At 36.8% G+C, this 23,241-nt stretch overlaps 1 long non-coding RNA gene across 1 annotated transcript in view; it reads left to right on the top strand.

Annotated features, from left to right (window-relative positions):
• Positions 1-23,241, top strand: part of LOC129528171 (uncharacterized) — a 45,445-nt gene that overhangs the window by 5,066 nt on the left and 17,138 nt on the right. Inside the window, exon 2 of the long non-coding RNA XR_008673396.2 lies at positions 268-1,094. This is a non-coding gene — a long non-coding RNA (uncharacterized lncRNA). The remainder of the gene's footprint in view (positions 1-267; positions 1,095-23,241) is intronic.

Genomic DNA, 23,241 nt, shown 5'->3' with positions numbered 1-23,241 from the left:
GCATTCTTAAAAATTACCAAGATAATAGATTTTACATGTTCTCACCACAAAAATGATAAATGTGAGGTAACGCATGTTAATTAGCTCAATTTAGCTATTTCATAATGTATACATATTTCCAAACAACATGCTGTACATGATAAATATATATTTAATAGAAATATTATATATTATATATAATATATAATGTGTATATATAAAATTTGTCAATTAAAAATAAATAGATACAGAGAGAAGGTTGCTTAGGAATGCATTTTCCTCTCCTAGCTTTAGGGGGAAGAAGAAAGAATATTTTGAACCACACCAGGAGAATTACCCTAGAGAATATAAGTTCACCTGCCAAAATGGGAGGCTGGCATCTTTTTGCTCTATGAGAAGGCTGCTGAGCTAACAGGTCTGCCTTGGCATAAATATCTAGAAGAGCATGTGTCTCCTGGAGTATGGGGACATTTGTGTTTCCATAAATTGGCAGCTACTTCTGGTTAGAGACTTCTAAAAGGTCTGGAATACTGGAATACTGGTATAGTCCAAAAGGGGAAGATGAAAAGGAGCCGTGGAACATTGTACCTGGGAAGAAGATGGGACATTACTCTCCGCATGCCCTGGAGCTTTCGGAAGACGTATAAGAGGATCTTAGTTTCCATAGCTCCACATGAAAGAGCAAGCAGGGCTGCTGATGTCCACTGTGGGCTCCAAGTGAGGGACTGGCCCATGGGCAGGAGGTGAGGGAGACTTACTTGCTTTTCTCTGAGCTGGTCCACAGCAGCAGAGGAGACTGGGGTGAGCCTCACTCCAGAATACTTGTAGAGTATGTGACACTGGTTCCCAACCTTGGCTCCACAAAAATTACCTGTGAACCTTTTAAAATACACATAAGAAATTCTTACTGAATTGAACTGGGATGAGATTCCACATATCAGGATTCTGTAAAAGCTCCCCCAATGACTCAAGATGAAGTCCGGGTTGAAGACCAGTGATATGCAGGAAATGTGTCCTGTGATTTGGAACCACATTCCATTTGTCAAGCAAGACACTACGGCCACATAATGGAGATCTACTTCCATATGAACCAGTGGATTTCACTCTGCTTAATGGTAAGACATGACGTGGCTAACCCTGGCCATCTGTGCTGCTAATGTCCTGATCTTGCTTGAGATTTTGACTGCAAATGTAAGGAACCAGCCATATACAGATAGGCTGTTTGCAGAAAGGTCTCTTGAGACAATCTGAGCTGACTTGCTTATCTTGCAGAAAAATATACTGAGGCCCAGAAATTATTTAAATAAAGTCCTCAAATATGGTAATTTTAGAAAAAGGACAACTGAAACCTGTATCTGCCCACTACTCCCACTACTAGCACCAACGTTTTGATTTTTATAGTTATTTATGAAATAAGGTGTGTGTCTTTTGTAGAAACAAATAGAGCACATCCTACAAGGCTGTCAGAGAGCTGGGAGGCAAGGAGCCTGGATTTTTATCATTTCTTTGTAGTTGCCTCTGGGACTCTGGGTAAATGCACGCCTTACTTGGTATAAAGTAGGCACAGTAATAGCATGGTAATACCTGTAATCATTTGTCCCATGTGTCTGAGCACCTGAAGGTAAAACAACACCGTCATCAGAAACAATTCAGTGGGTAGAGTCATTCAGAAACAGAGAGGAATTTTTATCTGCTTTTGAAAATGTCTTAAGGAGAAAAAGACAAAGCTTTGAAGGCATTAATAATTTAAGTATTGGGATGATGTCCAGGGACTTTTTGCTGTGATTCACATCCTGGGTAGGAAAAGGTGATGGAAGTTGTAGGAATGTCATCCAAGTGCCTGATTGATTTGATCATAGAGAAGAAAGAAGTGGCTATTGGAGAAAAAAGTGCAGTAGAAACAGTGAAGGAAACAGGATAAAAACTGTGAATATTGTTCAGTTTTAAAGTGTGTTATGATTTAAATAGTACAGCTGGTTTGGAGATCTTTGGGTGAACAAAGATGTGAAATGACAGCATGTCAGAGTTGGGTCTGAGTATGGTACTAAATGGACGCTGTATTGTCAATGGCTGAGAGAGGTGAATGGAACACACCTGCTCCAAATGTGACACAAGAGAAGCCTTGGGGTGGTTTATGGTGTGTTTTTGAGATGATGTGTTAAGGTGTGGATTGTTGGGACAGGAAAGTGCATGGAGAAAGAACGTTGTCTGGGCAGATTTATGGAGAAAAAAGTGTACCAGGAAGCCAGCTTCCTGAAGGCCGGTCGCAACATCTAGCTCAGAGCAATTGGGAAACAGCAGGAGGAAGCAATGGGCATCATATTTCAGTTTTCATGGCAAAAGAAGAACTAAAATAAAGATGCAGAGCAGTCGTGTTCTGGGTTTAGAGAAAATAAACACAGAATAATTTGGGCAAGGGAAAAAAATGTTAACTCAACTTTTGGACCCAGAAACAATGATCTACTTTAGTGTATCAATTTAACTGTTTGGTGTTTTCAATTTATTTTGAATTAGTTAATGGAAGTCATCGTAAATCATCAGACAACTAATGCACTTTCATCTTACACTGTGAACCATCATATCCAGCTGTGGATGGGTATTGGAGATTAAGAGACAGGATGTGTGATCTGTGCAGAGGGGCTCCACAGCTGCCTCTTGGATGGCCCACTAGGTGCAACTCAATTTTTTGGGGGTGAATTTCTTCATTCTCTAGTTATTGGTCCACACAGAGAAATTATTAACCCCAATGACACTTTAATTAAAGATTTATTTTCCCTTTAATCCTGTGGGGCGCCTAGGATCTTGGCACCAAGATCCTAACTTTTGTCTCCACCACCTTGTGTATAGTGAGCTGACTGTAATATGCATTATTTTTGATATAAGAATGTTTTGTAACATGTTTGTTTCTTCTCCAAATGCTACAAACTAATTTTAACATCATGGAATATTGGCTTCTGAAGTAGCAGTTCTCTCTTTGAACTAATGCTAATGCAGTTTATGAATTACATGGTATTACAATCCCTCACAAGGCTTTTCTTTACTGTAAATAAAATATTCTAAACAAGAGCCAAATATTTTATTAGACAAATTCTATTACCAAAAAAAAGACACAAAGCTCTGGTATGAATGCATTAGTTAAATATGTACGAAATAGATGGAATTGCCTAAGAATGCACAAAATCAAACAAAAGGTGGATTCTGATTACAAAATAACTTTTTTTTTTTGGTGGAAGAGAAAGCAATGTAAAAAGCATGAGTCACATTTTAAATTCTAACACTCCTTAGTAGTGGCTTCCTTTTCAGTCTCACGATAAACAACTTGTCTATGATTCTCTTTCTTCCTTTAGTAACTAGAGACAAAAGTGCTTCAGCAGTGGAGCTGACAAAGATTCCAGTTACTCTCTCCCATGTGTCTGTGCTGTGCACATGTTGTGTCTTACTGTTACTGTGGGACATCAGTGTTGATCTTTATAGCACATATTTCGGAGTAACCCTGAGAGCAATATGCATGCAATTTCTGATGCAGAACAGGTGAACACAGAAGAATGCACACAGGAATTATGATGACTTAGACTTAGGTGTTACTTAGATATAAAATATATGATAGAATGTTGGTAGATCCAAAATTTACTCTGCCAAAAAAAGTTGCAAATTTTGCCATGACACAGTGTCCTTAAAGCCTTATCTTCATAACTGGGTGTGAATAAATTTAAGAACCCTTTGTTCTGAGCAAATAATCACCATTTGTTAAAATAATATTCTTGATCAAAGATCTCATGTTTTCATTATACATTAATCTATTCATGTTCTTGGGATAAAGCTTCTTAATGCAATTATGAAAGCAATGTAGGAAATGTATGAAACAATGTATGAAAGCAATGTAAAAATGTTACATTCTTTAAAAGTAACATTTAAATAATTATTTAATTTTCTTATTTCTTTCTTTTATAGTAGGTGTACATATTTATGGGTTACATGAGTTTTATTTTTAAAAAAATTTTGGGTCCATAGCAGCTGCATATATTTATAGGATTTCATGAGATATTTTGATACAGTCACACAGTGCATAGTAGTCAGAACGGGGTAAATGGGGTATCCATCACCTCGAGCATTTATCCTTTGTGTTAAAAACAATCCAATTATAGTCTTAATTATTTTTAAATGTATAATGAGATTATTTTTTACTCTACAAAATAAAAATAATTTCATCATATATTTTAAAATAATTAAATTATTTTAACGAAATGTAAAAATAATGAAATTATTTTTTACTAGCACCTGTTGTGCTAGCATATATTAGGTCTTATTTTTCTATCTTTTTGGTACCCATCACTACCACCTCCACCTTCCTGACAACCCTTTCCAGCCTCTGGCAACCATCCCTCTACTTTCTGTCTCTAAGAATTTAATTGTTTTGATTTTTAGATCCCACAAATAAGTGAGAACATGTGATGTTTGTCTCTCTGTGCCTGGCTTATTTCACTTAACACAATGACCTCCAGTTTCATCCGTGTTGTTACAAATGACAGGATCTCATTTATTTTTATGGCTGAATAGTAATCCATTATGTATATAAGTGCTACATTTTCTTTATCCATTCATCTATTGATGGACATTCAGGTTGCTTCTAAATCTTGGCTGTTGTGAATAGCGCTGCAATAAATGTGGGAGTGTAGACATCTCTTTGATATACTGATTTTGTTTCTTTTGAGTATATACCTAGGAGAGGGATCACTGGATCATATGCTAGCTCTATTTTTAGTTTTTCTTGAGAAACCTCCAAACTGTTCTCCATAGTGGTTGTAAAAATTTACATTCCCAACAAAAGTGTACCAGGGTTTCCTTTTCTCCATTTCTCCACATCCTCTTCAGCATTTGTTATTGCCTGACTTTTGGATCAAAGTCATTTTAACTGGGGTGAGATGATATCTCACTGTCGTTTTGATTTATATTTCTCTGATGATCAGTGACATTGAACACCTTTTCCTACACCTGTTGGCCATTTGTATGTCTTCTTTTGAGAAGTGTCTATTCAGATTTTTGCCCATTTTTAAATCATATTATTCAATTTTTTCCTGTAGAGCTGTTTGAGCTCCTTATATATTCTGGCTATTAATCCCTTGTCAGATGGATAGTTTGCAAACATTTTCATCCATTCTGTGGATTGTCTCTTCACTTTGTGGATTTTTTCATTTGCTGTGCAGAAACCTTTTTTATTTATTTTATTATTATTATACTTTAAGTTTCAGGGTACATGTGCACAATGTGCAGGTTTGTTACATATGTATACATGTGCCATGTTGGTGTGCTGCACCCATTAACTCGTCATTTAGCATTAGGTATATCTCCTAATGCTATCCCTCCCCCCTCCCCCCACCCCACAACAGTCCCCGGAGTGTGATGTTCCCCTTCCTGTGTCCATGTGTTCTCATTGTTCAATTCCCACCTATGAGTGAGAACATGCGGTGTTTGGTTTTTGGTCCTTGCAATAGTTTGCTGAGAATGATGGTTTCCAGTTTCATCCATGTCCCTACAAAGGACAAGAACTCATCATTTTTTATGGCTGCATAGTATTCCATGGTGTATATGTGCCACATTTTCTTAATCCAGTCTATCGTTGTTGGACATTTGGGTTGGTTCCAAGTCTTTGCTATTGTGAATAGTGCCACAATAAACGTACGTGTGTATGTGTCTTTACAGCAGCATGATTTATAATCCTTTGGGTATATACCCAGTAATGGGATGCCTGGGTCAAATGGTATTTCTAGTTCTAGATCCCTGAGGAATCGCCACACTGACTTCCACAATGGTTGAACTAGTTTACAGTCCCACCAACAGTGTAAAAGTGTTCCTATTTCTCTACATCCTCTCTAGCACCTGTTGTTTCCTGACTTTTTAATGATCGCCATTCTAACTGGTGTGAGATGGTATCTCATTGTGGTTTTGATTTGCATTTCTCTGATGGCCAGTGATGATGAGCATTTTTCCATGAAACCTTTTAACTTGATGTCATACCATTTTTCCTTTTTGCTTTGGTTGCTCGTGCCTGTGGGGTATTGCTCAAGAAGTCTTCACCCACTCTAATGTCCTGGAGAGTTTCCCCAATGTTTTTTAAAGAATAATTTTAAAAATAATGAGGAGAATTGGAGAACTTCAAGAAATTTGAATAACGTATAATAAGGTTTACTGCCAATTATATATTTGTAACTTAGGAAGGAAATATTTATAAATCAGAACTCTAAGAATGTTAATTACATAGAGTTCCATAGTTAGCAAAATGTATGTTGGTTATTAATATGCAAGTCTCTTAATTTTAAGCTCAATGATTTCTGTAATAGAGCTATAGCAGATCTATAGCATTCAAAATTATTTTTTAAATGTAAAAAATTTCAATCTTCTCATTTTATGTATATGTAAAAGTAATATTTCTATAGGGCTTTAAACATACATACTTCAGAATACTTTCATAAACACGACTTTATTTTTATCTTTACAACAATTTTGTGGGTTGAGTGTTTTATTGTTATTATCAACATAAAAATAAGCAAACCAAGGCCCAGTGACTTGGCCAGCTCATGCAGCCTTTTCTGGGAAGTCTGATGCCAGAAAATGATTATACAATAAAGCTGAGTTGAGCAAACGTTAGCCTTTTTTTATCATAATAGCTTATGTTTTATAATCCTGCTTTATTTCAATTGGCTGTGCAATTGATTCTAAATTTAGTTTCCTAGTTGGACTAAATGCCGTAAGTATATTTTTCAAATCTATAAATTATTTTTCAATTTCAACATGAAACTCTATGATTTCACATAATTGCCCAAGGCCATTGCCATTTTGGCAGAGACAGGTGGCATAAAATGGAGCAGGACTCTTCGATGTCCCAGTAATGGCCATCAATTAACCTTTTAAAACTAAATATTATCTTTAAAAAAATAAAAACAACCCTCATATTTGAGTATTTTCTAATACACATGGAAAAAAGCAATCTTCCAAAGGAAAGCAGCCAGAATCAAATATGACGTTGAATTATTGTGCACGCTCCTGCGTATGCTGGCTTTCTACCATTTTGAAAATGATTGTTATCTGGTCATGAGATTCTCAACCAAGTTTTACATCTACAGAGTGATGGGAGCCATGGGAAGAGCCATCTGCTCCTGTAATGGTGAGAGTTTCCTTCAGAGAGCAGGGTTTGGGGAAGCCAAATTGTTTGTGTTTCTTCCATTCCAATCACCCTGGTTAGGTCTCTGCCAGCATGCCTTTCTTTGTCGTACCCCTTCCTTACTTCTGTGACTTCCAATAGAAAAATGGCAACAGCCGTTGGAATAATGCACCACTAGATGCATTTTTCTTTTGAATTCTTCTTGAAAACAAAGATGCTGTAAGTAGGAGAGAAAGAAAGGGCAAATTAGGAGTTTGTTCAATAAAAACGTTTCTCAGAATGGGATCGTCTGATGATTTGTACCAGAATTCTCTAAGGGTAGGCCAGGAATCTTGATTCTTAACAAGGTCACCTTGTTTACATCAAAGTTGTTTCCTCATCAATGGCATAGAACAGTGTTCCAAATATTTTAAAAGAATCCTAAGTTCTGACTGGGCAGGGGGATTCACGCCTGTAATGCCAGCACTTTGGGAGGCTGAGGCAGGTGGATCACGAGGTCAGGAGATCGAGACTGTCTTGGTCAATACGGTCAAACCCCGTCTCTACTAAAATAGAAAAAATTAACTGGGCATGGTGGCATGTGCCTGTAGTCCCAGCTACTTGAGAGGCTGAGGCAGGGGAATTGCTTGAACCCAGGAGGCAGAGGTTGCAGTGAGTTGAGATCGCATCACTGCACTCCAGCCTGGTGACAGAGCAAGACTCTGTCTCAAAAAAAAAAAAAAAAAAATCATATGTTCCTTTTGATTATACATTTAAAAATATTTACAAGTGATATGAATATAGGATGATAATAATGTTAGCAAACCACAAATGGCACTTGTAGATATTTAACATAAAGATTTAACAAAATTTTGTAAGCATTGCCAAAAAATCATAGATAATTGTCTTTATGCTCCGTGTGCCTATTTTTAATAATCACAGCACAGGCTCTGTGTGATACATGTGATGATTCCTACAATCATACGGCAATAGTAACTCACAGCATAATATACACTTAGGGCCCTATTACTGTTTATAATCTTGGGCGTAAATCCATGTTTCTATTAGTGATAATAAGTGTTTGGTTGATTCTGTAGCAGATCTGATGAAGACAAGATTGCCACTTAGTTTAATGTGAAGCTGATGAAGTTTCTCATTAACTGTAGTGGATCAAGTTCTGTCTTTTTTACGTCATAACATCTCAAATAACCAATCCAAACAGTGCCCAGATTTTGGAATGGATACCGTATTGGTGGGAGTAGGCCGTGGTCTGTGAGCTGCATGTGTCCCTCCTGGCGGAGGATCTATCAGCCCTGCCAGGGCATCCACTTTTAGCCTTACGTTTTATGGTTTCTTTTCAGAAATCTTTTAGTCTTACCTTTTATGATTCCTTTTCAGGAATCTTCTATAACTAATAATTGCTCTGTAGGGATTGATTTGGCTGAAATTAAATTGCACAACCTCTTAAATCCTCTTACATGGATGCACCTAAACTGTAAACTTTAAGGAAACAGACAAGTGCAGCAACAGAGCCAGTGAGCAGCCCCTTGCCGTGGGCACTCACATTCTTCCCTTGGGACATGCTGCACCACGAGCGGTCTGAGCCCAGGTGACACATGAACCAAGCGGATGTGCCCCAGTCAAACTGTGCTTCATGTAGTAGTGAAGCTTCCTGGGTACCTTACGCTTCAGATGAAATGAGTAGAGGCTTAATATTTCCTCCCTGTATCTCAGTGGGTCACCTTGAGAGTTTTGCTCTGAACTATATAAATCACCTGCACACTTTGGAGATCATCATGCCTAGGAGATACAGACACTGGATCAGTCACATCGATTTTGCTGTTTAAATAATTTTTACTCTATATGTAATGTTGTACTTTTGGGGTACACGTAACATTTTGTTACATTCCTAAAATGTGTAGTGATCTGGTTGCATGTGCCTGTAGTCCAAACTACTTGGAGGCTGAGGCAGGAGAAACGCTTGAATCTGGGAGGCAGAGGTTGCAGTGAACCAAGATCCAAGATCGCACCACTGCACTCCAGCCTAGGTGACAGAGTGAGACTCTATCTCAAAAACAAAACAAACAAAAAGAGTGTAGTGATCAAATAGGGTAGTTGGAATATCCATCCCCCTCAAACATTTATTATTTCTTTGTATTGAGAACATTCCAAATTTTTCTTCCAGTTATTTTGAAATTTACAAAGGAGGGGTTTCATTGGCAAAGAAAGAAAATTAAGATTTACTGGTAATATCTGAGAGAGAGAGAAACAATAAGAGAAACCACATCCAAGGTGGGCAAAGAAAAGTTGGATATTTTCTTTCTTCCACTCTTCAACTATAAGAAATTCAGTATCTTTTCTTTACGTAGCCTGGAGGCATAAACTGACATGCATTTAAAATAAAAATCTGCAACATACTTATCAAGCATCTTAAAACAGTGATGCTGCATTGGTATTTACTTTTAAGTTTAAATGTGTCTAAAATATTGTATGAACTGTACATTAAGTAGGAAATTACTAATTTAAAAAGAGCAGGCAGATGTTTTATTAGAGCTACAAATAAACAGCTATATACTTTTTTCGATTGTGCTTCAAATGCTATTATCTGGATTCCTAACCAGTGAACAGACTCTAAAACATAATATTCCCATGAAAGGAATGCAGGAAGTTATACTTAATCTTCTTTGTGGTTTTAAAGGCAACAGGAATAGTAAAAAGGGGTATCAATGATTAAGATGAAATAACTGACTATCTGACTACTTATAAAGCATTTGCTGTGAATATATTCATAATTCAGCAGGGAAGAATATATACTTTCTTTGTAAATGATAATTTATAAAGTACACACCAATATTTTGGGGAGATAAATTGTTTTAATGTGTAAATTGTACAATATATATGCAAGCCTTTCTGTGCTCAAACTGGATGTTTAAATAGGTAACACATTTATCAACTTGTGATACATCTACATTCCCATTATAAAATATATTTCCCATTTATCTTCATGGCAATTTTCATGCTCAGTATTTTTTGCGTTTTACAATATGCATAAATTAACATGAATTCTGGCTATATGTCTAGAGTATATGTGAAAACATTTTAAAAGCTAAGGATAATTTGCAGAGTTTAGTGTTGAAGTAAGAAGGGCTGTTAAATATTTGTAAAAATCTCATTTCTGTAATGTACTTTTTTATATAAAGTTTATTCAATGGATTTTTGACTGCAGTTTTTTTGCAGATTATTAATGATGTTTATTAAAATTCCTGAGAAATGTATTATAAAAATATAACACTGGAAGACCTCTACCATTTTGATCCTCTGCAAAATTGTATGCTGAGCATTTCTATGTAATTTGAGTCCCCTTGTATAAATGTAAATTTTTATAAAAAATCCAGACCTTCATGTTTCCTTAATTCTATAAAATAGATAAGCGTCTAGATGTTAAAATTAGTGAAAAATATTCAAGAACAATTGATTGGCACAACTGCCTAGAAATACAGAGCGTGGTGTCAAGGAGGCATCTTTGCATCGTTCAGACACGTACTCCACATTCTTCCCGGGTGTTTGGTTTTCAAAGCAGTCTCATCACACTGAAGAACTCACCTTCAACACAGGGGGTACTGCTTTTCCCTTAGACAAATGCCCAAGAGATACCTGAAATTTGGCAAAGGAAAGAACACAAATTAGAAGCACAGACAGATATATCAGCGGGTATGGAACTTGTTGGTGTGCTGCGGGATTTCCTTATCCCCCATTCCCCTTGTGTGTCTTAGGGAAAATCTTGATCAGTTTACCTGATTCCTGCTGTGATTTGAGCAGGCCTTGGATTAGGATCCAAATTATAGCCATACCATCTGCTGTTCCTGAGCTGTTTTTAACAGTAAACACTTTCATTAGTCTAATATATTCATTATTTCCAGGTATTGCTAAAAAGTTGCGAGCTATCATATATAATCAATATTCATTTGTACATTTTATAGGTTTACATATTTTATGTTTTTAATTTATTTACATGTATGTATCTCTATATTATGTTTTATATTCATTTACACATTTTATATAAATACCTTCTTTCCTCAGCTCTTTGAAGTGTGTACTTACAATGGGTTATGTTGAGAGAGCTTCCAATATTTTCTCAGCCCTACGGGTAAATATCAGGGTCAGGGAAGGAAAGTAATATTTACTAGCGTGTGATACAGTGTTAGGTATATTCTGTATATCACATCTTTACATCTTACACTAACCCTCTGAAGTAGGTACATTTATCTTCATTTTGACAAATAAGGAGATAGGGGTATTAAGTAGCAGGCCTAGTAGAAGCAAGCTCTCAAAGCTAGTGAGTGGCAAGGCTGGCGTCTCAGCTGGGTTTATTTTACTTCAAGGCCTGAGGCCTTTTTATTATACAAAGTTATCCCCTTTAATATATCTGCGTAGGAGGTATTTGACTCATTTTAAAGAGAATTTAAGTGCATCCCAGTCATTTTTTAGAAGGTTGTTACTTGTTACTCTAAATTTCTGACACCTAAATTTCTAAGTTTTGAATCTGAACTAAGGGATGTTGACTACACATTATAAGCATGAATCATGGTTAAATTTTAAGTTATTGTTGTTGTTTCTTGTGGTGGTTGTATTAGGAGTGTGTGTGTATGTGTGTGTATTTGTTTGAATGTTCAAAGCATTTGACAAGCGTGTTTGAATTTATTCTAAGAAAAAATCATATTAGTTATCCATTTCTGTGGGATAAATGACTCCAAAACCTGACCCAAAACCACTAGCATTTTGTTGCTCACAGTTCTTAGTTGACAAATTAGTCTGGGCTCAAGAGGATCTATTTCTTGCTCCCTGTAGAGTGGCCCAGGCTCACTGTGGTCAGTTAGGGTCTAAAGGAGGTGTAGCTGCTTCTGGAGGGTGTCACTGATACTTGGGTCCTAACGCTGATATCTGAAATGGCTGAGACTGATGGAATGTCTCCCCTAAGAGGCCTGTTTTTCTACTTGGTGTGTCATCTTCATGGAACCCAGCCTGGACTTGTTCACACAATGGCAGACAGCATTAACAGAGGGTGAAATTATAAACTGGAAGACCTTTTGTGTCCAATGCTTGTCAGTCACACAATATCACTCATGCTACTTTCTGCTTGTCACAGGGCCAGCCCACAGTCAAGGGATAGGGAAATAGACCTCATTTTCTCACAAAAGGAGATGCAAAAAACTCGTCATTTGTAACTCACCCTGAATATAGAACACAATGATTGTAATGAATGTTATAATACCCACAATGATTGTAATGAATGTTATAATACCCAAACAACCCAAAAGAATCAAAATGTTCTTAATTTGAAATAAAAATGAGTCCTATATTTTCCCCACCCAAATACAATATATACATTTTTACTATGTATAACATTCATCTGTTCAGGTAACCTCTTCTAATATAAATATTCAGTTAGAGAAGTTATCTGATATTCAGTGCTTAGCTGGAGTCGGAACTGATCAAATTTGACATTGACTGTTGAAAGGAGTACAATTTATTTCCTCTCCATGTATAAATAAGGAGATTGACATATCAGCTGGGGTCATGGCACCTTTTTCTGTTTATCTGGCTACCTGATAAGTAAGAAGAGGCTCATTGAGAAGGTGTATTATTTATTTATACTGATACACAATGCATGAAACCTAGCTAGGCTTATTTTTGCTTAAATCAGGTAAAGAAATAATATCTGATTCTGGATACAATTCCAGTGTGAACCACAGATGCTATCAAGCGGATTATTACTATGTAGTCAGCACCTAATGCAATACTTGAAGTCTGCAGCTGAGAAACTAGAAAAAAATGACATTGAGAAATCAATAGTCTTTTGGAAAAGCAGCCAATCCAAAGCAAAATATTGAATTAGACGATAAAATGCTTCATGTGCTGTTTTTATATGTTTATTTTTAAAGAAAAATCACCCAATTACTCTAAAGAAAGTATTTATTTTTGATTTTAAGACCCTAGTATGGTATGCTATGGTATATTTCTTACTTTTTTGAAATATAAATTTGTGGTCACTGGAACACATAAAATAAATCAGCCTTTCTAGTAAGTTGAGGGGGAAAACAGGATAATACACCATTTTGAGACGGCAGCAAGCTTTGGTGAAATGAACACAGCACAGAGAACTAGGAGAAGTAAAATTCCAACCAAAATCTGTTAAATTACTTCTTTCTCTAACCTTGTTTTCCGTGTGTGTAAAATTTATGTTATATAAAGATTGAGGGAGAGACTTCTGGCTATCAAGGGATAAAGTGGTAGGTTAATTCTCTTTACACAAAAAAAGAACAAAACCATATACAATCGTCTAATACAACAGTTTCAGGGCTCTGTAAATTGACTAAAGACAGACAACAAATTGATCATCTTTCTTCTTGAAAAAATATCCACGGTAGAGATTTGAGTAAGAACAGCAGTAGTCTATTGTCTTTCTGCCTGGGATTGTTTCCCCCTTCTCCACAAATCAGTAAGTGAAAAAAAGTTTTACCAGCATAAGTTCAGCCAGAAAAGCAGCAGCTTTGCAGGCAAAGGGAGCTGACTCAGTTTGGAGCAAGGAAATAAACTTTGTGGCACCTTTAACTAAAAAATGGGTAATACCGCTGAAAACAAGCAGGGAAAACCCACCACTTTGCTAGCCTGAGATTGTAGTATCTGTTGGGGTAAATGATACACTACCCAAAAATAGAATGTGGAAGATTCTGGAAATGAGAGAGCCGTGGAAGGGCCAATTAGGCTCTTTATACATCACAAGCAAATATGCTTGACAGGAGAGGGCCAGGTGAAAAATAAAAGCCAAGGGAGACTTGAAAAATCATTGAACCTTGAATTCACTCTATGCCCTCCACACAGATTGGTAAGCAAAGGGTGTAATCCTTATAGTTAGAAGTGTTTGAGCGCAGCGTGTGCCCAAATCATTGGCTGAGCTATAAATTATGATATATAGAAACAATCACTAGGAAGCTAAGGTAAGAAAATAAAGATTGAAAAACATTAACATAGTCCTCAGTAGCCACATACTCAAGGGAGCAAGGGAGATAGATTCCACAGAGGAAAAAAAGAAGAGGGAAAAAAACACACAAATCTCAGAAACATAAAGATAAATATTGAGTATTGTGTATTAAGTAAAATGTTGAGCTTTCAACAAAAATATTTGAGATGTGCTGAAAATCAGGCAAGCATTTACTAGTACAACTATGTACAAATTAAAAGAAGCTATAATTAAATGTTAAATAAAATATGATAATCAATCAAAAGTAAATATGAAATCAATAAATGTGAACTCTCAACAGAAAAGGAGAAACTATAAAAAAGAAATAAATAGAAGCTCTAGAGTTGAAAAATACAATTAAAGTTAAAAAATCACAAGGGAGGCTCAACAGCAAACTTGGGATGGTAGAAAAAAAAATACTTTGCCTTGAAGATCATTGGAAATAGTCCAATCTGAAGAACAGAGAAAAAATGATTAAAGACAAATAAACACTCAGACATACAAGACACCATTTTGTGTGTCAACATGTACATAATAGGAGTTTCGTAATGACATAAGTAAAAGTGCATAAAGGTATTTGTTGAAGGAGATACGGGATGAAAGGAAACATCAATAACGCTAGATAGTATCTCAGGTACACAGAAAGTAATGAAGATCACCATTGAAAAGTATGTATTTAAATAGAAAATATTGTGTGTGTGTATGAATCCTAAGGTTTTATGGATTCTGTATTTGTGAATTCACATACTCACTAAAATTTATTTACAACCCCAAAATCAATACTCAGGGCTTTTGTGGTCATTCATAGACATACACAGAGCAGTACAAAATCAAAGTCACTCAATGTACACAGTCTTCACCAGAGTTCAGGCCAAGGCAATACTCTGCTTTATTTCACTGTAATACCATAAACAAGTATCCTTTTTATGGTCTACTGAGTACCATATTTTTGTCCTTTTCTTGGTGATTTTGTTGCTGACAATGGCCCTCAAGCATAGTGATGAAGTACTGTCTAGCATTCCTATGTATAAGAAGGCTGTGGTATGCCTTACAGAGAAAATACATATATTACATCAGCTTCATTCATGTATGAGTTAAAGTGTCATTGGCTATAAGTTCAATCTTAATGGATCGACAATATACAGTATATTAAATAGGGTGTGTTTAAACAGAAACACACATAAAACAAGATCAAATATTGATTGGTTGCCTAAAGTGTTGGGACCAGAGTTTCACAGAAACATAATCATAATTTTCCCTAGAAGTAACAGTTCAGTATTCACTAATTGATTGTTTGCAGTGATATTATGGAACACAACTACTGTGTATGAGGACAACTGAAAATACATGTATACATGTGCATGTGGGTTTGTGAATGTGTAATTTCTCCTTTTTTTTAATTAAATTTTTTTTCACACCTGTAATCCTAGCACTTTGGGAGGCCACGGCGGGTGGATCACCTGAGGTCGGGAGTTTGAGACCAGCCTGACCAACATGGAGAAACCCCGTCTCTACTAAAAAGTACAAAATTAGCTGGGCGTGGTGGCGCATGCCTGTAATCCCAGCTCCTCGGTGGGCTGAGGCAGGAGAATCACTTGAACCTGGGAGGCCGAGGTTGCAGTGAGCCGAGATCACGCCATTGCACTCCAGCCTGGGCAACAAGAGTGAAACTGCGTCTCAAAAAATAAATAAATAAATAAATAAATAAAATGAAAAATAATTTTTAAAACAATAACATTAAGAGTATTTGGGGGTTTATAACAAGTATTTATATGGTATAAGTGATAATAATTGGACACAGGAAAGGGTAGAAATTAAAACCATATTGGAGCAAACCTGCAGCATTTTACCAAAATTAAGTAATTATCTGAAATAGATTGTAATAATCTAAGATATATATGATAACCCCTTGAGCAACCATTAAGAAAATAACACAAAAAGTAGCTTAAAAGACCCCAACAGTGCATTTAAAATGGCCTACTAAAAAGTATTTATTTTGCACAAAAATGACAGCAAATGAGGGCAGAGGAATGAAAAAAGATATCAGACGTAAAGAAACAAATAGCAAAATTTCAGATATAAATCCAGCAACATTAATAATTATAGTAAATGTGAATAGATTACACCTTTCATTCAAAGGACAGAGATTGTCAAACCAAATAAAAAGCCAGGTCCAACCGTATGATGGATACATTTACAAGCAACTCACATTAGATGCAAGGACTAAAATAGGTTGAACATAAAGGATGGAAAAGATACACCAAGTACACAGTAACCATAAGACACCTGGGCACTTTAAATTAGTATCTCAAAATATACCTTTAAGACCAGAAATCTTACCAGGATAAAACAATTATTTCATAATTAGAAAATGTTATATAGGAAGTAGATGTACTTTTTAAAATTTGTACTTTTCTTTACTCCTCCCACTAAGTATAACTAAAATCCCTGAACATCATCTGTAAAACAAACATGAGAAAATTGTAAAAGGTGAAGAGAAGGCAGGCTGGCAGGAGATCTTGAGAAATAGTGCAAGGTGACTTCCTTGGCTTTTCTTTTTGCCTTTTTTATGCCAAGTTGGGGCTGAAGCAGCTGGCAACCTTGAGATGTCAGTGAGCATGGTAAAAATAAATTAATTGATTTTAAAAAGCCTCTTCAAAGCCAGACTCTGTCAATAAAAGGATCTGGAAAGAGACGTCCTAACACAACAGAAAACTTTATACAATAACTGCTCTAATCCAGTCAAACATCACAGCCCCACCTGCCCATACCAGCCAATGCTGAGTGGGGAATCAAGATGTTCTGAGACTGTAACAAAGCACCCCAACCCCTCCAGGCTGGTACACAGAAGTGTGGCTGGGGGCCAGGGCTCTCCTTCCATGGTGCCACTGGAGGCAATAGGGTAGCACCACAAGGTACTCCCACCCTTCCCAGCAGAGGAAGTGTCAGCTGAGGCCTAGAGGGAAGCTGAAAATCACATCCCCACCCAGCAGTAACAAGGAGCCTCCCCCACCCCACCAACCTGGGAGTCAACAGAGACAGAGCGGGAAACCTGGAAACCATGAGATGATATCTCCTCTTCCCCTGCTGCGGTGGTCTCAGAGGAAGTCAGCTACTGCCAAAGTTTAAGTAAGATGCAGTCTCATCACATAGCACCAAGGTCCAGAAACATCATGTGACAAAATTCATCTCTTTTCATGATAAAAACTCTCAAAGACAATAAAAATAGAAAGTTTCTCAAGTTATAAAAACCATCTGCCTCAAACTTATAGCTAACGTTATTCATAATGGTGAAAGGCTGAATGATCTCACCCTGAGGCTGGGAAAGAAGAAAGATGCCCACATTTCTATTCAAAATTTTATTAGAGTTTTTAGTCTATGCAAGAAAAAGAAACAAACAGAATAGTGACTGTAAAGAAAGACATACATGTGTCTACATTTGCAGATGGTATGGCCTTGTATGTAGAAATTTCTAACGTTTAAGTCTTTAATCCATCTTGGATTGATTTTTGTATAAGGTGTAAGGAATGGATCCAGTTTCATCTTTCTCCATATGGCTAGCCAGTTTTCCCAGCACCATTTATTAAACAGGGAATCCTTTCCCCATTTTTTGTTTTTTTCAGGTTTGTCAAAGATCATATAGTTGTAGATAGGCGGCGTTATTTCTGAGGGCTCTGTTCTGTTCCATTGATCTGTATCTCTGTTTTGGTACCAGTACCATGCTGTTTTGGTTACTGTAGCCTTGTAGTATAGTTTGAAGTCAGGTAGCGTGATGCCTCCAGCTTTGTTCCTTTGGCTTAGGATTGACTTGGCGATGCAGGCTCTTTTTTGGTTCCATATGAACTTTAAAGTAGTTTTTTCCAATTCTGTGAAGAAAGTCATTGGTAGCTTGATGGGGATGGCATTGAATCTATAAATTACCTTGGGCAGTATGGCCATTTTCACGATATTGATTCTTCCTACCCATGAGCATGGAATGTTCTTCCATTTGTTTGTATCCTCTTTTATTTCATTGAGCAGTGGTTTGTAGTTCTCCTTGAAGAGGTCCTTCACGTCCCTTGTAAGTTGGATTCCTAGGTATTTTATTCTCTTTGAAGCAATTGTGAATGGGAGTTCACTCATGATTTGGCTCTCTGTTTGTCTGTTATTGGTGTATAAGAATGCTTGGGATTTTTGTACATTGATTTTGTATCCTGAGACTTTGCTGAAGTTGCTTATCAGCTTAAGGAGATTTTGGGCTGAGACAATGGGATTTTCTAGATTTACAATCATGTCGTCTGCAAACAGGGACAATTTGACTTCCTCTTTTCCTAATTGAATACCCTTTATTTCCTTCTCCTGCCTAATTGCCCTGGCCACAACTTCCAACACTATGTTGAATAGGAGTGGTGAGAGAGGGCATCCCTGTCTTGTGTCAGTTTTCAAAGGGAATGCTTCCAGTTTTTGCCCATTCAGTATGATATTGGCTGTGGGTTTGTCATAGATAGCTCTTATTATTTTGAGTTACGTCCCATCAATACCTAATTTATTGAGAGTTTTTAGCATGAAGTGTTGTTGAATTTTGTCAAAGGCCTTTTCTGCATCTATTGAGATAATCGTGGTTTTTGTCTTTGGTTCTGTTTATATGCTGGATTACATTTATTGATTTGCATATATTGAACCAGCCTTGCATCCCAGGGATGAAGCCCACTTGATCAGGGTGGATAAGCTTTTTGATGTGCTGCTGGATTCGGTTTGCCAGTATTTTATTGAGGATTTTTGCATCAGTGTTCATCAAGGATATTGGTCTAAAATTCTCTTTTGTTGTTGTGTCTCTGCCCGGCTTTGGTATCAGGATGATGCTGGCCTCATAAAATGAGTTAGGGAGGATTCCCTCTTTTTCTATTGATTGGGATATTTTCAGAAGGAATGGTACCAGTTCCTCCTTGTATGTCTGGTAGAATTCGGCTGTGAATCCGTCTGGTCCTGGACTCTTTTTTGTTGGTAAGCTATTGATTATTGCCACAATTTCAGATCCTGTTATTGGTCTATTCAGAGATTCAACTTCTTCCTGGTTTAGTCTTGGGAGGGTGTATGTGTGGAGGAATTTACCCATTTATTCTAGATTTTCTAGTTTATTTGCATAGAGGTGTTTGTAGTATTCTGTGATGGTAGTTTGTATTTCTGTGGAATCGGTGGTGATATCCCCTGTATCATTTTTTATTGCATCTATTTGATTCTTCTCTCTTTTTTTCTTTATTAGTCTTGCTAGCGGTCTATCAATTACAAAAATTAATTCAAGATGGATTAAAGACTTAAACGTTAGACCTAAAACCATAAAAACCCTAGAAGAAAACCTAGGCATTACCATTCAGGACATAGGCATGGGCAAGGACTTCATGTCTAAAACACCAAAAGCAATGGCAACAAAAGCCAAAATTAACAAATGGGATCTAATTAAACTAAAGAGCTTCTGCACAGCAAAAGAAACTACCATCAGAGTGAACAGGCAACCTACAAAATGGGAGAAAATTTTTGCAACCTACTTATCTGACAAAGGGCTAGTATCCAGAATCTACAATGAAACAAATTTACAAGAAAAAAACAAACAACCCCATCAAAAAGTGGGCAAAGGATATGAACAGACACTTCTCAAAAGAAGACATTTATGCAGCCAAAAGACACATGAAAAAACACTCGTCATCACTGGCCATCAGAGAAATGCAAATCAAAACCACAATGAGATACCATCTCACACCAGTTAGAATGGCAATCATTAAAAAGTCAGGAAACAACAGGTGCTGGAGAGGATGTGGAGAAATCGGAACACTTTTACACTGTTGGTGGGACTGTAAACTAGTTCAACCATTGTGGAAGTCAGTGTGGCGATTCCTCGGGGATCTAGAACTAGAAATACCATTTGACCCAGCCATCCCATTACTGGGTATATACCCAAAGGACTATGTATCATGCTGCTATAAAGACACATGCACACGTATGTTTATTGTGGCACTATTCACAATAGCAAAGACTTGGAACCAACCCAAATATCCAACAATGATAGACTGGATTAAGAAAATGTGGCACATATACACCATGGAATACTATGCAGCCATAAAAAATGATGAGTTCATGTCCTTTATAGGGACATGGATGAAATTGGAAATCATCATTCTCAGAAAACTATCGCAAGGACCAAAAACCAAACACCGCATGTTCTCACTCATAGGTGGGAATTGAACAATGAGAACTCATGGACCCAGGAAGGGGAACATCACACTCTGGGGCCTGTTGTGGGGTGGGGGGAGTGGGGAGGGATAGCATTAGGAGATATACCTAATGCTAAATGATGAGTTAATGGGTGCAGCACACCAGCATGGCACATGTATACATATGTAACTAACCTGCATGTTGTGCACATGTACCCTAAAACTTAAAGTATAATAATAATAATAATAAAATTAAAGAAAGAAAAAAAAATTTCTAAGGAATGCACACATATAAAACTTCTCAAATTAACAGAATATTTTGCAAAGTCTCAGGATATAAGATCAGTATTCAAAAATGAATTGCATTTATGCTATCAACAAATGATCTGAAAATTAAGTTAGGAAAACAATTCTACTCACAATAGCATGAAATAATTAGTTTCTTAGTAATAAACTGAATAAAAGAAGTATAAGACATATCATACTGAAAATTAGAAAATGTTCCTCAGAGAAATTCAAGAAGACCTAAATAATTGGAGTAATTCACCATCATCATGCATTGGAAGATTTAATATTTGTAATACAGCAAATTGATCTATAGATTTATTACCCCCTTGCAAAATGCTAGCAGGCTTTTTTCTGTAAAATTGACAAGATAATTTTGAATGTTATAGGAAAATGCAATGGGGCTTAAATTTTAAAAAGAATTTTGAAAAATAATAAATTGGAGGAGTTACCCTACCTGATTTTAAAACTTACTATAAATGTACTATAACCAAGTCACAGCTTTCTCTAAATTATTATGGTCAGATGTATTTGCAAACATGGTCATCTAGGTTATTGGTGAGTTTCCAGCTTTTGTTTTATTTTGAAAATGAACTGAAAGTATACTGAATAAATTTCTGAAAATAAACTGAATAAATTAGTGTCATCTTGGTAGAACCCTGATGAATCAGTTATTTAATTGTAAAATTAAAATATGTAACATAATTTTCACAATGTTTTTTTGCTTAATGACTTAACTGGTACAACAATGTGACACTGTATTTTACCTTTTTATGCTTCTATTTTATCTTTCTTTTTGTATTTTAATATCTTTGCTTCAAGGCATCATATCTTTCATGTAATATAATAGTCTAAGGGAAAGTCTGAGCAATTGACAAAGCTTAATACTGAGTCAGACAAATGTGTTTTGGCCTGTGGGGTCTGTCGCATGGGAATACATGAAGCTCTGTAATGGGCAATACCCTGGAACAGATCCCTTCTTTGCCTTGTAGACTTAACTTCAGATGACTTGTCTTCCTGAAGTCTGCATGTCACTTCCCTCATGGCAGCTCACCAGAACAGGTCTTCCTTAAATAGCACTTTGTACCTACCACGGGCAGCTTGTTTTAGTAGCAACAGCATGGACTTCTGGGCTAATTACTTAACTTCTCCAAGCCTCAGTGTTTTAATCTGCAAAATCAGCATTATAAAACTCGTTCAATCGGGCTGTGGTAGAATTTAACATTTTAGATTTTTTCTCTTTTCTCCTCTCATTCCTTCCTTTTTCCTTTCTTTCCTCCTTACCATCTCTCCTTCTCTTCGCGAATATTTTTAAAGTTGTGACTCTATCCTGGATGGTGCTCTGAGGCTTGAGGTTTATCAGAACAAGATTAATGAGGTCTCTCACCTCATGTATCTAATATATCTGGCACAGGGTTGGAAACATGTTTTTCTTTGCATTTCTCCTCCCATTCTCTGTCTGCTGTGCTGATACTCATCAGAATTTAGCCACCCAAGTTTTACTAGCATATAAAAAAGTACTAGAACTAGACTCATCCAATAGTTAAGAGTATTTACTTTGAGGGGTGGAATTGGAGGTCCAAGAAGCATGGGGATTTACTGTCTTTATTTGTAAACTCTTTGTTTGACTTTGTCAAAATGTGTATATGCCTTTCTAATTAAAATATAATCAATGCAATAAACAGTGGTGGTAAACACAAAGCCAAACATATTTTATCAGCAAATCTCTTTCCCTCATGCCTTTTCCCTCGCCAATTGTGCCTTTCTATTTAGGAATGGTAATAGGTTGGAATAGTCTTTCGTCTAAAGAGCTTGAGAACATGTATGCATTTGAGCATACAGCACTGTCCTTCTGTTTGTCTCTGTCTCTGTTTCTCTCTCTCTCTGTCTCCCTGTTCTGTCTCTCTGCCCTTCTCTATCTCTCTGTCCTCTCTCTCTCTCTCTCTCACCATCCCTCTCTGCTTCTCTGTGTCTCCTTCTATCTCACACACTCTTTCTCTGCCCCCTCCCATCCCACCTTCCATACACTGCATCATACCTGGGTTTACCTTCCACTAGTCTCTCCTTTAATCCTTGTGCATATTCTTGAAAGTTCCCTTGAGTTCAGTGTGGGATCTGTGGGAAAGGAGGCATGAAGTCAGGGGCTTGAACTCATTTGTTTGGCTGGGAAAAGGGGGATTTTCTCTCACTTGCATTCATTTTCTGTCTTCTTTCATTGTCCAAGTGATAAACAGATAATGGGGAACTCTGATGATGATATAACCGGAGTAAAATAGGCCAGACAACTGCACCTGCTTCTTTTTTAGGTCTTAAGCCAGAGAGGCAAATGAGTACCTGCATTTCACAAGTATCTGGGATAGCAGATGATGCTTGGCTCCAGTGTTAGGAGATAAGCAAGCAATGACTCAGCAGGTCTGCTCAGCCGTGGACACCCCCAGGAACCTCTAGCCGTTTTGGGCAGTTGGTGAAGAATTTGTGATTCTTTGCATCCTTAAAATAGATTTTTCAAATTTCCTTATTTTATCTACTTCTTGATAAATCTCTTCCCAAGGCCTTGTGTCTCGGTTGCCGGACAAGCAATTAGTTGTTATAAAATAATGAATATTAATGTAACCTTAAAATCTTGACTA

This window comes from Gorilla gorilla, chromosome 17 (assembly GCF_029281585.2).
Source record: "Gorilla gorilla gorilla isolate KB3781 chromosome 17, NHGRI_mGorGor1-v2.1_pri, whole genome shotgun sequence".
NCBI classification, from domain to species: domain Eukaryota; kingdom Metazoa; phylum Chordata; class Mammalia; order Primates; family Hominidae; genus Gorilla; species Gorilla gorilla.
Note: the sequence above shows the minus strand (reverse complement) of the source record. Positions and strands in the feature narration are given on the sequence as shown.